Source organism: Eublepharis macularius, chromosome 10 (genome assembly GCF_028583425.1).
Source record: "Eublepharis macularius isolate TG4126 chromosome 10, MPM_Emac_v1.0, whole genome shotgun sequence".
In the NCBI taxonomy this organism is placed as follows: Eukaryota; Metazoa; Chordata; class Lepidosauria; order Squamata; family Eublepharidae; genus Eublepharis; species Eublepharis macularius.
The window spans coordinates 63,685,049-63,695,940 of record NC_072799.1 but is presented as its reverse complement, the minus strand read 5'-3'; the positions used below and the strand labels follow the sequence as shown (position 1 = coordinate 63,695,940).

Sequence of the window (10,892 nt, the reverse complement as noted above, 5' to 3'; positions counted from 1 at the left end):
GGAGATCCAGGATGAGGATCTAGCTATAGTTTTGCTGTCTAGTCTTCCTCAATCTTATGCCAGCATTGTACATGTGTTGGAAATGAGAGAAAATTTAAGCTTAAACTATGTACTTGCAAGACTGCAAGAGGAAAGTTTTAGCAAACTGGATCATATAAGTGAGCCAAGAGAGCTAGCTTTAAGAGTCAGTTCAAGAAGGGATTTCTCCTGCAGCGTCTGCAGAAAGAAAGGACATTTAAAGGAAGACTGTTGGTTTCGTGATTCACAGAGAGTTAGCAAGCAACCGCCACGATGGATGGGAACAAAGGGCTTTAGGAATGCTAATGCAGCCATTAAGTCACCTAATGCCGATGGTCAAAGGAAAAGCAGATCTGATAAGAATTGTTTAAATGTTGGTAAAAATGATCAAAGCACATGCAAATGGGCAATTGACAGTGCGTGTACTAACCACCTATGCAATCAAGAGAAGTTTTTTAATGAGATGAAAGAAAGCCACGACAAATTGTATACAGCAAATGGAGAGGCTTTAACGGCTCAGGGACAAGGGACCGTATCTGCATGTTGTGCACTACCCAGTGGCCAAACTAGAGAAGTGCAGATCACTGATTGTCTATACGTACCTGAACTTAAATCTAATTTAATATCGGTTTCTGCTATGGCCAAGAAAGGAATCGAGACTGTATTCAAAGGAGAGAAATGTTTTATTAGCAATGATGGTGAATTAATTGCACAAGGCACATTAGAAGATGGCCTGTATATGCTGGATTGCTCTGAAGGCGCAGTGAATTTAATTGAAAAGTGCACTCACAAGAATTGTACTAGTCTTATCCATAGAAGGCTTGGACATGCTAATATGGATTATATATATCAGCTTGAAAGGCAGAATCTGACTAATGATTTGCAAATGAGAAAATGTCCTGATGCAGAGAAATGTGTTTGCTGTATTCAAGCCAAAGGCACAAGACCTTCTTTCACCAAACAGAGTGAGAAGCAGACAAGACCACTGGAGCTGATTCACAGTGATGTCTGTGGACCCATGGGAACAGAAACACCCAGTGGAAGTAAGTACTTTCTGACTTTTACTGATGATTTTTCAAGATTTACTGTGATTTACCTGCTCAAGGAAAAGAGCCAAGTACTGGAAAAATTCAAGATGTACCTAGCAATGGTGCAGAACAGATTCCAGAGAAAACCAATGGCTATCCGCACAGACAATGGAGGCGAGTACGCGGGGAAGGAGATGACAAGCTTCCTAGCAGCTGAAGGAATAGAGCATCACCTGACCGTGCCATACACCCCCGAACTCAACGGGATAGCAGAGAGGAAAAATCGTTCTCTCACAGAAATGTGCAGGAGCATGCTGCAAGAAGCACAGCTACCTCAAAAATATTGGGGGGAAGCTATCAACACTGCTGCCTATCTGCAGAACATGCTACCTACAAAGGGTGCAAGCAGCACACCATTTGAACTGTGGTACAACCGCAAGCCCAATGTAAGGCATCTGAGAGTGTTTGGATCAAAAGCCTACACTTATGTTCCGAAGGAAAAGAGGTCTAAGATGGATCTCAGAACAGAAGCAGGCATATTTGTTGGATATGCACTGGGATGCAAGGGATATCGAATCCTCAACCCAGAGACAGACACGGTGAAGATCCGCCATGTGGTGCACATTGATGAAGAAGAGAAGGCAAGCAAGCCTGACACCAGAGAGTCTATACCAAAGGAAGCTGATGCAGCACAACAGCCAGAAATTGTGCAACTCTGGGACCTGACTGAGACGCAAGAGACACCTGCAGAGCCCACAGAAAGAGAAGGGGAAGCAGAGCCAAGTGTCAGACGCTCAGACAGAGCAAACAAAGGAGTTCCACCACTGAAATTCTCTTACCTGGCAAAAACAGAAGCTGTACCAGAACCTTCTAGCTGGGAAGACATAGAAGGAATGCCAGCAAGAGAAGCAGAGAAATGGAGAAAAGCTGCAAAAGAAGAAATTGACTCTCTGATCCAGAACAAGACATGGATTCTCACAGAACTACCACCTGGAAAAAGGACAGTAGAATGCAAATGGATTTTCAAAACCAAACTTGATGCAGATGGAGAAGTACAAAAGTACAAAGCAAGACTAGTTGCAAAGGGATATTCCCAGAAGTATGGAGAAGACTATGATGAAACCTTTGCACCAGTAGTGAAACACACTTCAGTAAGAACACTACTGAGCATAGCAGCCGCAAGGAAGATGCATGTGGAGCATCTGGATGTGAAAACTGCTTTTCTTCATGGAGAGCTGGAAGAAGACGTGTATATGACACAGCCTCCTGGATTTGAACAGTCCAAAGACAGAGGACTTGTATGCAAACTGCAGAAGAGCATTTATGGACTGAAACAGGCTGCAAGAGCCTGGAATCAGAAACTGAACCAAATGCTCATCAAAGAAGGATTCAAGCAAGGCGGGGCAGAACGCTGCCTGTACTCAAGAAAGAAAGACAACAAATGGACTTTTATTCTGATTTTTGTAGATGATATTCTTCTTTGTTATGAAGATCAACAAGATTGTGATGAAATAGTTCAGCACCTGAACCAAGAGGTTGAAGTAAAGCGTCTTGGAAATGTCAGCTTTTACCTTGGAGTTCAAATAGAGTGAGAGGAAGATGGAAGCTATCTTCTCAATCAAAAGCAAAAGATCATGGATTTCCTAGACTACATGGACATGAAAGATGGAAAAACAACATGTACTCCAATGGAAACAGATTTCCTGAAACAAAATGGAAACAATGAACCTCTGAGAAACATCAAAGTATACAGAGAAGCAATTGGAAAACTGCTCTACATAAGTACAGTGACCAGACCTGACATAGCAGCAGCAGTTGGAATACTGTGCAGGAAAAGTGCATCACCAAGTGTGAATGACTGGCAAGCAGTCAAAAGACTGGCAAGATACCTGAGAGGTACTGCACAACTGAAGCTCAAGCTACCAGCAAGCGACAATCCCAGACTAGTGGGATTCATGGATGCTGACTGGGCAGAAGACATCACAGACAGAAAGTCTACCAGTGAACGAGTATTCTTTTATGGTGGAGGAGCAATCAGTTGGACAAGCAGAAAGCAAGACCTAGTAGCGGCATCAACTACAGAAGCTGAATACATATCAGCAGCAGAAGCATGCCAAGAACTCAAGTGGATTCTACAACTATTAAAAGACTTTGGGATAAATGAACCCAAACCTATACAACTCTTTGAAGATAATCAATCTTGCATAAAGCTTGCAAATACAGAAAGAATTGGATCAAGAACCAAGCACATTGACATAAAGAATCACATTGTGAGAAATATGCAAGAAGATGGACTTGTTGAGCTACAGTACTGCCCTACAGAAGAAATGATAGCAGACATCCTCACCAAGCCACTTGCCAAAGAGAAATTTCAAAGTCTACGAGAAAGACTGAACTTTGTGGACTTTGTACACTAGACATTGAGAAGGGGTGTTAGAAATAACAATGTCTGGTGTACTGCAGCAGCAAGAAGTAAGAAGAGCCTACCACGCAGGGGGCAGCAAGGATCACTTAGTTAGGACAGTGAGAGTAGCACCTCTCTTGTTTCCTGGGGGTCATTTCCTTGTCTTGTCTCCTATTGGGCTAAACAGGGCAATATCCTGCTTCTTCTCTCTCCTGCCACACTTCTTCTCTGTCTCTGCAAGATGTAGTCAGATAGCTAGGATCTATCTCTCCCTTTCCCTCAAGTATGTAACTTCCTCAAATAAAGCTTTTGCCTCTCTGACCAGCTCGGCGTTTAATTCCGCAGCGTAGTTTAACACTCGCTCTAACAAGCTCCCCTCATCCTACCCATATATTCAATTTTTGTTTAAAAATAGGTATACCCCCTCACATACAAATGCACGCGTGCATACACACTTGCACACACACACACAACTGCCTGCTTTAGGTTGCCTATCTTTGAGAAATTATACAGGGAAAATGGCATATCTGGTTTACATGAAATAAGAGGTCTCAGCTACTTTCTTATCACCATCCCCCCAACTTTTTATTTATTTATTTATTAATATTTCTAACCCCACTTTCCTCACTATCTCGGGCGGCTTGCAGTTTTATATTTTGGCCCTTCCTTTTGAATGACAGAAGCATTTCCCTGCCAGCACCCAATTGTAAGGGTAAGGGGTATAACATAAGTTAGCTTCGGTATGCATTTCCTCCAGTGCCTGTTTTGCTGGAGATACAAGCAAAATGTTTGCCCCTTCCCCATCGGTTTGCTGCCTGTATCAAAAAAGGGGAGATGTAGGATTGCCATCCCCCTTATCACCTGTCTTCAAAGAGTACAAACAAAATATTTGCATCTTCAACTGGTACGCCCAGTGCCCAAGCAGACTAGTGGAACAGTGAGTAAATAGAACCCATTTTTACCTGTGTTAGAGAACCAAGGAAGCTATGGTAACATCTGTTAGCTTTTCTAGTTGGAAGACATCCCTGTCAATTAGATGATGTGCTGAGTCATTCTCTCCCCCGTTATTTTACCCCTACTACTGTGCTCACCTCCTGCAGTTGTGAAAAGTGTAATGGCGGTCATTTCTGAAGATTTCTAGAGATTATTAATAGTAGCTGCTTTTACTTAATACACAATGTACTCTTGAAGGGAGGGAATGGGATACAGTTTAGATTTTGATTAATTTCCAAAAGCACATGTTTATTACCTAGTAAGTTTTGCTGCACTATAAATTTGCGTGGGATGGGCAGTGCAATCCTAAGGAGGGCGGGGAAAGCAAATAGGAACCAAACTAAGCCTTGCAACAGCGGATCTGGCCTCTACGTCAGCGTAAATGGTCTTCTGTCAGCGGTGCTACAAGGCGCCTGTGCGCCAGCGGGCCTCCGCCGGCGCAAGCAAGAGGCGGCCGGGCCCAGGTGGAGAAGCAGTGTAGAACAGGGCCGGAGTTAGTTTGCTCCCTAAGCCCTTCCAGAAGCAGGAACACCCACAGCGGCACAAAAGAGCTACGCCACGAAAAAACAAGGCGTAGCCCATAGGCGCCCATGGAATGGCAAAAACCCAGCCCCCTCTCCAAGTGCCCCACCCTGCCCCCATGGCCCGAAGGAGCATAGGATGGGAACTATCATGGGGACCAATCAGCATGCATTCCCAGCGTGGACGAGCCCTCCTCCCCACACCCAATCACCCACGAATGCATCCTATAAAACATCCGGCTGGCGCCACCCACAATCTTCAGGTAAGTGAGCACATGGCAGGAATCTCTGCCCGTTTGCTGTGTGCCGTGGCCACTTTGAAAATGAGGTGGGGGAGAGGGTCGCACAGTGGCAGGCACTGGGCGCACTTTGGGGACTTTGCAAGAAAAGTGGGAGAACTGCACTCGCTGAAGGGAAGAAGGACAAGTCCAGAATATCTGGCTAACTAACAGCAGCCACTCCTGTTTCCTTGCAGGTGTCCTGACTCTGAAGTTCCAGTTGATAAGGAACAAGGGAACGCTGACAGGTATGGAGGAGATGGGGTGACGGCGAACCTGTCCCGCTGATTAGTGCTAACTGCCCCTTCACCTGAACCCACCTGACCACTAGCCTCTTCATATGAGGCTCAGCAGGGGAGGGGGCGATGGTGGCCGTCCCTGCCCGTCCCAGAGGCAGTTGCCCAGAAAGCTACTCTTGACCAGGTGTTTGTAACTACCAGCTTGTTTCCTCCCTTAAAGGTAAAAGCACCCCAAGGCAGAGTGCATCCTTGATAGACAGTCTGGCATCAGCTGGTCGCTGCCACTGCCACTCTCTACTATGTGCATCTTCTCAGATGTTGGAGTGTGGGGTTTGCCTTGGCCATGGACTGAGGCAAAGCCCACATGTGTGTCTTTTTCTTGCAGGCATGTCCCAAGCATGTCTGCTCCGCCCCGCCCCCCCCAATCCTCTGCGAGTGACATTCGGATCCAGCCCAGGAAGCAATATCTCACAGCAGCCCGCATCTCAGCCTCGCCCCTGGGAGCAAGAAGGAGGGCTGTGTGAAATGCCTTGGCTCCCTTTCCAGCCTAGAAACAATGGTGCTTTTTCCAGTTTAATAAAACGAGTTGAAAAACAACTAACTTCTGTGTCTGCGTGCCTGACTTTGTCCTTAGCCCCTCCTCCAACACCCCGTCTCATATTTCCACTCGCACATCCCTACAAATGTATCAAGTAGACCCTGTTCAGCCTCCCCGCCCCCTTCTTCCCCTCAATGTAACGTCAGGCAGAGGGGTGGGACTTGAACCATGGCCCAGGAATGTCTGTGAGGAGGGGGGAGGCACCGAGGACTTTCATTCTCTGATAGGCTGAGTGGCTGGCATCTGATAAGCCAGGAAGATGGGGTGCAGGTGGAAAGCTGCTGCCAGGGGGTGGGGGTTGTATTTGCGGAAGCAGGGATGGGCATGGCATGGGGAGGGTCTCTCAGTTCACTCTGGGTGGGGCATCTCCCCAGTACTGGGATGTAGCTGTCAAGGCCCAGCCCCCGCTCTCACTTTGTAGAGATGGAGTGATGTGTTCCCGTTGTGCAGCAGCAAGTCTGAGTGAGCTTTTCATTCTCCTCATTTCCAAATGGCCTCCTGGCCTTCCACATGGTTCCCAATGGGCGTTCCTGTCACTCATTGCCAGCCCTGCCTCCCCCCGACCTGCTTCTCCGGAACCTGGGGACTAATTAGGGTTGCCGGTCTCCAGGTGGTAGCTGGAGATCTCCCGGAAGTACGACTGCTCTCCAGGCAACAGAGATCAGCTCCCTACTGTCTGGCCCTACTTTTCAGGGGGGGAACCTTTATATTTTGGTGGTGGCAGTGGAAGTGGGTATGTGCAGGCGCACTGAGCTGTGGCTACTGGCCTGGCCCTCATCAGAAATGGGGGCTGGATGGGCGAGGGTGTGTGTGTTCGATCTGGACCCCCACTGTCACCTCTGCCCCCTCCCTGGCAGGGATGCCTGCCCTCTGACGGGGGCCTCTAGGCGGCGGCGATCACAGCCTCCCCATTGGCTACACCTTTGCTGTTCTCTCACCGGGATGTGAGGGGAGGGGTGTGGCCATTGGCTGGTGTGAGTGGGGTTCTCAGGGGAAGTGGGTGGGACCTCCCAGGGGCTGCTGCATTTTGCCTTCCCACGCTCGGGCGCTGGCAGGACTGTCCTGCGAAAGTCATTATGGTGCCGTCCAGCGCCACCCCAATTACACCGGTGCATGAGCGACGGTGCAGCCTGGGGGGTTAGGATTGCACTGTAAGAGTAGTAGCTGCCATTAGAGATACCAAAAGGGGAAGGTCTCCAACTTCTATATTGAGGCTCCCTGTTCCTCCTTCTGTTTTATCAATCTGTTAATGCAGAATTAGGGCTGTGCATAGTAGGAAGGTAGGAAATAACATCTGCCACTCCAATGAACTACCTGTCTGTACAATACTTTAAAACAAAGGTTTTCATTGCATTCTGAATATGATGTTGCCTTTGGATTGTGACAATATACTACCATTTTGTAATTCAGTATTACTCTGTCTGTATCCCTATTCCCTAATCCAATTGGGAACAATTATGTCTTAATTCTCAGGAATAACATTACATGTTCACTCCCAAGTACAGACTCTTGCTTGGGTGTGCAATTTCCACTTGAACGTGCTGTAGGGTTTTTTGTTTTGTTTGTTCTAACACAAAACCTTTGATACACTTCATTTAAGTTTATAGTTATACACTATAATGTAAATCAATAGCTGCACAGCAACACTAATATTACCATTCTGTGCCTCTGAGAATACCTTCTCTGGAACAAGACTGTCATCTAGTGAATGGTTTGCATGAAAGATATGCAGCCAAATAATTCCCTAATACCACTAATTCATTCCGTATTGCCTTGGATGAGATTGTAATATAGCCATCTTTAAATATTTTTTTTCTTGAATAAAATCCTGCTTGCCTATTGTTAAAAGGCACAAGTGTTTGACTAGTGGATTGAAATTCTGGCATTTGTTAGACAGACATTAAAGCTGAAACAAATCCCCCTCCCCATTGCTCTCTGAACTTTGCTGCAGAATATTCTCTAGTTGCGCAAGTATTTGGCAAGTATTTGCTGCTCTGTGTTTGCATTTGGCTTCTGAAGATTTTGCAATATTTGACAGTAACTGTTGGCTGCCATGCACTGAAAGTCAGAAAGGGAGTGCTTTCAGATACTATGAACCACAACTTAAATGGGAATGTTTCTGTTAAGTAATATATTGAATTGGATCTGGCCAGCTTGTCCAATCAATCTAACCTAATCCTCTTCCTTACTATAGTCCTTGTGGGGTCTGTGCAGGCTAGCATAGCCTTGTTGGTGGTCCAAGGGTGGGACACCCCCATTCTACTTTATTCAGCAGCAGAAAAAATGTGGTTGGAGCCAAACCAGTGATTATAAATTATCCAAACTGAAATATGAATAACAGTCAGTAACATATGGACGTTTTTCAGTGTGGCACCCTTCTGCTGTCTTAGAAGTTAGGAAGGTCAGAGTGCGGGGAAAGTGTCCTTCCTAACAGGGATCTTTTCCAATCAGCAGAACTGTATATGTTTTTTGCACTGAAGGGGCCTGGATTGATAGGTCTATTTTTCCAAACAGACCATGCTTCCATCCTATCCTATGGCTGACTCACTGGCTTAGGGAGGGCTTGGACTCTGTATAAGCAGTGGCTCCTTTTAGCTTGCTCTTCTGTTTTCTGCCACTGCATCAGCTAGACAAAGCTCAAACATTCTGCAGGCATACTCTGGCATGCAGGCAGCTACAGTTGGTGTGTGTGTGGGGGGGGGGGGTAGAGGAGATGTGATACTTGTTTTCCCCTTGTGCTGGGTAGTACAGATATTGAGGCAGATAGACAGATACAAAAGCTTTGTTTTCTCCTTTGTGACCACTGACAGCATTATAAACTAGAATGGGAACAGAGGCAAAAGTTACCTCCCGTTGTAAACAACTTATGCTATCTTGTCTATGGGCCAAGCTACAAGTGACGAATGACACTTGAACGGCAAGTGGATTGAGTGGAGCGCAAGTGAACAGGGAGAAATACACTTGCCATTCAAGTGTCATTGGTCACTTGTGGCTTTGCCCTCAGTTATACTGTGCACAGCAGTCAGTAACACAAATAGAGATTATGGGTCTCACTTGCTGGGGCTCATTCAACAACAAAAAAACACTTAAAAGAAACCAGGAACTTAGAGTTGTTAAAGGAAATTCTCTTCCTCTTTACCCAGTTTCTCCATGAAATCCAATAATCCTTTTCTTTTCCTCTTTTTAGGAACCTGGAGTAAGTTTTAATCAATTTCTTTTTGATCAAAGAGAAATTTGAAGAGAGGAGAAGCAGTAAAGGAGGTGCTGCAGAATTTCAGAATTTCACCCTGCCGATGCTCAGAAGCAATCAAAACAACAGCGCTTGCGAGACTTCCAAAATGGCGCGGTGCTATCATAGCAGCTGAGTTATGAGCTCAGTGCTGTGATCTTCCCAACTCCTTGGGACTCGAGGATTTGGGCCCCCAAGACCCCCCCACGGAGAGGGGGGGCAGGCCAGAGCAAGGTGGAAGAGCTCAAGGGGACTGGTAACCCCCTGTGCAGCCCCCACACCGGCTCAAAAGGCAAGGACTGAGGAAGAAGCCTTATGGCTCCCAAACTGCGAACTCCGGGACTTTGAATAAGCAAAAATAAAGCAAAGATTCCTGACAAAATAGAAGTAAAGATAACTGAAGGACCAAAAAAGAGTGATTCTACTTGACATCTCTCCAGTAAGAGAATTGTTTATGGCTTTATGGGGCTATCCAGCTTGAGGAGGGTTTTTTTTATTATCCTCCAGAGAAGCGGCTGCTTTATGACCCAGGGGACTCTCATTGAAGAGTGATTGCAAAAAGTGTTTTTCTGGGAGAAAGCTGGAGAGCAAAAATCTTCTGAACTATAAGCAACAAGAGCAAAGTAGCTTTTTACCTATTTTAAGAGATCTTTGAGTGACCATTTGAAAGTGAGTCAATAAAATGGCACTCTCTGAAGAGATATTTTCAAAGCTGCAGCAAATCTCTAAGCTGTTGGATGACGTACTAAGAAAAGCAGACGTGACACTTGGATTGAAATCAGATAAGGGCAATGTGATAGATGCCAAATAAGAAGAAAACCTTGATGGGACAGATTTATTTGAAAGAAAATTGGAGGAGAAACGACAACAAAATTGAATAGAAAACCAGTCTTTTTCTGTGAAAGTGCGAAAGCTGGAGAAGAAGGGGAAGGAGCGTGGAAGGAAAGCTGTGAGGAAGAGACCTAGTGTATTACCTCTGTACGAAGCAAAAAGCACACAACGTACTTCAACTAAGGGATACCTCACAAAGAGGAAGAAAGACAATCAGAGACATAGTAATGTATCCATCAACATCTTGCAGAAATGCTTGGAAGGCAAGAAGAGCCATCTGTGGTTGATTGTTGGAAAGAAAGAGTTGTAACACTATTTTAGAGGGAGAAAAGAAGAAAAAAGATGGAACTTAAATCATGATCCTGGGGCTTTGATAACTGGATTAGAGGGAGTGGGATAGAAAGGTTCTTAGAGGGAAGGAGAAGAGGAACAAAAATGAAACTCCAAGTATGATCCGGTAAACGGGTCTTGGGGGGTCTCTTATTTTCCCTCTTCTTATTTTTTTTATTGGAATTCTTTTTATTTCTAGAAGATGGAATTTAAATCATGATCCCAGGGCTTGGATAACTGAATTAGAGGGAGTGGGGCAGAGGGTCTCTTGGAGCCCTCTGCTCCCCTTCTTATTTTATTTTTCTTTTTACTTTCCTTCTGTTAGAGCTCTTTTCCTTAAATAAAAGCATTGTAGGAAAGGAGCCATAATATTGTTTTGGAGGGAGGGATAAGAGGAACAAAAATGAAATTCAAAGTATGACC

The 10,892-nt window shown here is 45.4% G+C and overlaps 1 pseudogene; it reads left to right on the top strand.

Moving 5' to 3' along the window:
* The first annotated feature begins 4,825 nt into the window (after positions 1–4,825).
* LOC129336519 (uncharacterized) overlaps positions 4,826–10,892 on the top strand; it is a 43,645-nt pseudogene continuing 37,578 nt past the window's right edge.